At 33.7% G+C, this 4,923-nt stretch overlaps 1 long non-coding RNA gene across 1 annotated transcript; it reads right to left on the bottom strand.

Moving 5' to 3' along the window:
- Positions 1 to 518: 518 nt before the first annotated feature.
- LOC140743230 (uncharacterized) lies at positions 519 to 4,272 on the bottom strand. The gene is made up of 3 exons (XR_012102422.1): positions 4,114 to 4,272; positions 3,218 to 3,649; positions 519 to 3,066 (listed from the first exon to the last, which is right to left on the bottom strand). It is a non-coding gene; the product is annotated as an uncharacterized LOC140743230 (long non-coding RNA).
- Positions 4,273 to 4,923: the final 651 nt, after the last annotated feature.

The raw sequence follows: 4,923 nt of genomic DNA, 5'->3' as shown, positions 1-4,923 counted from the left end.
TTGCGCATGTGTAGCAGGTTCCGCACATGCTTGAAGTTTGATCGCTTTAATGTTCGCTCGAAAAACCGACACCAAATACCCGTGCTACACTATGTTCAAACATGTTTTCAAATATGTGTTCAAATGTTTGTGCATATGTCTGGCACGGGCCTAACGATGAAGCAAGATGACAGTTTATGCAAGAAAAATATTTTCAATGCTTAAGCACTTTTTTATTATTATTAAATTCTTATAAGATTCTTAAGTGTTTTTCAAGAAATTTAGAATGTGAAAGAATAATTATACGAGTATAGTTTATAAAGCATATTTTGTAATATTATTTCAAAAGGAATTAACTGACTAAAGACTCAGACTACAAGCTATCCCGTCTAAGGCGGTTCGTCTTGGTTAATATTAAATTTTACTCACAACATCAATAACTCACATACTAAATTATGAATTCTCCGAAATTTTGACTGGCTGATATGTGATAAATGCTATACTGGGACCGAAAACACGTGATTATGTTTATAGTTTTAAAAATAAAAGACTTTATTTAATACTTTTATTTCATTTTAACACGGTACATCAATAGGTATACATCAAGGATTAAATCTATATATTAATAGTAATAAGTCGTAAGAAAGATAATATTTGTTAAAAAAGGATAAATGTTCTCATGAAAAAACAATATGTTAGGTAGCATCACCGAAACCAAACTGCACTCCATCGGCAAAACGATGCAATCAGGTTTTAGGTTTTGAAAAGGTCTCTTTGCTACGTATTATGTGGCAATTTCACGCATCTTTATCATTTTTACATGTACAACTAAATTATAACGCTATATACTGATATCTTTGTGATTGCATATTGAGTTATTGTAATTTATTTTTAACATTTGGTCTCCTGAATTACAAGGTTTTGCCGAAGACAGATTAGAGATTATTAACAATGACGATTAGTGCTCCTTACAAGTTAATCGATAACCTCAAGGTTAGGTTAGGTTGTCTCAAGACAGCCAAACAATTCTTCAGGTTCACTATTAAAATCAGTTCTAATCGTAGTCTTTTCTTTACATTCATATGCTAACTCCATCTCTCTTCAAAATTTTTGAATTTCTCTCCTAGATCGAATCCATCACTTCAAATGACACTTCGACTTCTTCGTCACAAATATTCCTCAACCAATCTTCATTGTCTTTGGTCTAGTGTTTTACGTCTCCCGTAGGTGACATTTTTCGAGATGTAGACTAGCCCATTTCTGAAGAATGGGAATCTATTTCCTACTTTACCTACCAAAATTTTGAATTCAAATCATAAAAAGTAAATCTGGTTGGTAGCACTTTGTAGATATGAATATGAACTTTACATTTTTAGTCAAAAATATCTTATGAAAAGATATCTTTAGCTATAAAAGAAGATTCCTTTGTGGTATTTGTCTATTATATATTTTCATCGACAGAAATAATGGTAAGTTTTCAACGCTTTCGTTATGTTTTTTGTCAAGATATTCACTAAACTCAAAATTCATATGGACAAAATGCTTTTCAGTACTCCATTTGTCGACAACTGTTACAGAAAATACAATAGATTGGCCAAAGAAAGAGGGCCAAGCTAGTAAGATAATTAATCATCATAAACGGATCTACTACATTCATCAGCTCTAAACTGTTAACATCGGTCACACAAATGATCATAGCAAAATGTTGCATCCAGTCAATGACACGTGAAAGTTAAGATTTATTAATCACGTGATTTGGTTTATATGAAAAATATGTTGCTATCGGGTTTCTTTGATGCTGACAAATGTAGAAAATCCAAATTCAATTCTAATACATCCATTACTACTCAAATACTTACTACATTACCAACATTTAAAATTTCTTAAGTATAGAGTTAAATTTAAAGAATGAGTATATTATAAAGACAGAAAATTTGACAAGAATTGTGTATAAATGTTTGAGCGCTACTAACTTAAACTATCGAGGAGAACGTAATGACATTTTCGAAATATATTTTTATATATTTAAATTTAAAAAGATAGAGATATAATATAGGAGACAATATAATTTGTAGTTTAAATTTGAGCGCTATTTAATACTACTAAGCTAGCATCATAGTTCTCGCCAAAGATTTAAAATATATATATATACATATATGTATCATCATCATATACTATAGACTTCACGAATTACAATAATATAGAACTGAAGTCGAATTAATTTTGTCGCCTAAAAGCTTCTCTACAATAAAATTCAGAAAAAATGAAGAAATATTCAAATTGAGGCTAACGATTCAAACAGCATATTGTCTATGTATAAGCGGATGTGGAACATTACACATTAAACGATTACATGTACGTGTAAGTAGAATAATCAAGGGATTATGCTATATCGTAGTTTCCATATTTCAGCAAATTCAGTTTCCGTGAGGGCGATGTCTACCCACGCATCGTACTTTTTAAATACTCAACGTTATTTTAAGCAGTCTGAATATACACAATGCAAGTTAAGGTGGATGGATGTCCCCGGTGAAAATTTTTTTAGGAACACATCCGTCGCACACTCGCAGACCGCGAGCATAATTCCTAAAGATATTCAACAATTTAATAAATCGTTTCGATTCGTTGAATATAATGTTGGTTGAACTCTGTAGACTCGTATGTTCACATTCGAAGCTGCGTAGATTAGTCAGAATAGGGTAGACTCAGCTTCACATATACTTTTGTTTACATGTTGCAGAGTAAACCATAAGGTGCAATGACTATATTCATAACCCAATCGTCGATTGAACAACTTATCTGTTCATGTAAATGCGTGTAATATCATGTAGTTCTTGTGAGTTAAAATCATTTAAACATATTAAAATTGAACTAATATCCAATTTTATGTAAATTGATATGTCCGATTTATTTTATAACACCTAAAAGAGATTTTATTGTTAAACGCTTGATGTTCTCATTTGTAAACTTGACGCAAGTGAAGAAAGGCTTGTGCGAAGAGTTTTGTGGGATCTTAGATTTTGTACGAAGCGATGGTAGACGTTCTGGATGATCGACGAGCCGCTTACAACGAGCCTAGGGTCCGATCTGAAAACAGAATAGAAGTCCTTTTATACGTGATCTGGAACTTTTATTTATTCATAGATAACTGTAGCTAAATGAACGACGAAAGATGGATTTGGAATTTTCTTTGTATGTTGATTTAAATGAGTTTTTGATTTGGATCCTGGAAACTTACACCCAAGAGTTCGGATGGGACGAATGTAGCACTGGCGTTTAGGCGGCCACGGATGCAACATTTCAATTAATTCAAAATCAGAGACTGCGAGGACGAAACGCGGGCAATTAAGCACTTTCCGTCCTTCATCTGTGAATTGGGGTGTTGGAGGAATCAGGTAAAACATAGGGGGTAAGCAAGGATGAGTCGGGGACTCCGGTGGGCTGACATAACTACGGAGGATTTCCTGTATTTGCTCGACTGTATACGGGTATTTTTCAGGTTCAGGAATTAAGTACTGCGCCGCTAAACCAAGCACAGCATGCAGCAAGGTCTCGATCAGGGGATGGGGAGCATTATATAGATGAGGGTTTATAGGGAAGTCCAAGTATTTGAGTATACGTTCTTTGATCTCGTCCCAACGCGGCATCGCGGTGGGTTGTGCTGCCGGCACTGCAAACAAACAAGTTATAATTATGGATAGAACTACTTTGATTATAGTACACTATTAGTATATACCATATAAGATGCTGCTGTATTCTAGATTAAAAGCTGGACAGACGTAAACAAGGTTTTTTGTTCAAGTCGTCGGGAGCAACTAATAGTGAAGAACCAACAATATCATTTTCTGAATTATCACAGTCGCCATTTTGTTTTGCGACCTTGCCGTGTACTATGACATTTAATATACCTTATTTTCTAAAAAAATACCCGTAAATGCAGAAACTATGAATACATTTTTCTTTTACTAGTATAAAAACAGGATATATAAATAAAAACGAACTAAACATTTGAAAATTTTCCTTCAATATTTCAATTTAAAGAGAATCTTGACTCCGACGTCCATTTTGTGAGGAATGTAGGTGCAAAAAGATTGGGTTGAGTTATTAATATTTTTTAGCTTTTAAGACACTTACCCAGATAAAACACTAGTTGCAGCTAGTTCGGTCTTTGCCGATCTGGGCACAGGAAATCACCTATTTGCACAGTTTCACTATCACAAAGAGCACAAACTTGATGGAAGCTTTGTCGACTGCCAGACTCGGGATAGTCACTGAATATAGGTCGTGAGCAATCGATGAAGTTCGCTGACGCATGCTCCATGCGGGTCTGACATTTAGCTTGTCTACACATAGAGGAATCAGAAGTCTGTTTGTGAATTCGATTTGTCTACTTTTATTAAGCTCAAGTGCTTTTTGGCATGGCACAGAATACCACTCTAATGTCTAAGTAGCCTGTTGAATTGGCTTTGAGAGAATATTTTTATACTGGCAACTATGTATTAAAAGATTCCTCAGATTAAAATACAGAAGGTTCACCCTTCTAAGCGAGCAAAGCTAGGAGTTACAGTTTGTATTGTAAATACAGGTTATATCGGAACTAAAACTACTAGTACTTATAATATGGTTTCCTTATTTTGCTCATAGAAGGTTCTGGATAATTTATAACCAAATTATCTTGTGAATTATCTTCTATATTATAAAAGCGAAAAGATACTCACGTTCAAAACGTATTAATCAAGGTTTTGACTAAACTACTGAAGCTATAATCATGAAATTTGAAATAAATTTTCATTTTATAAGGTAGATGCGCACTAAGAACGGATTTTTTGATATTCCACCGTTAAGGGGGTTAAATAGGGGTTGAAAGTTAGTATCAAAGTCCGTCAGATTTAAAGCAAACTGGATGAAAATTGGTATTTAGCTTTCTGATTTAAAGTAATAAAA

The sequence above is a fragment of the Epargyreus clarus genome, unplaced genomic scaffold (assembly GCF_041222505.1).
Source record: "Epargyreus clarus isolate Ecla_fem2 unplaced genomic scaffold, WU_Ecla_fem_2.2 ptg000007l, whole genome shotgun sequence".
NCBI classification, from domain to species: Eukaryota; Metazoa; Arthropoda; class Insecta; order Lepidoptera; family Hesperiidae; genus Epargyreus; species Epargyreus clarus.
Note: the sequence above shows the minus strand (reverse complement) of the source record. Positions and strands in the feature narration are given on the sequence as shown.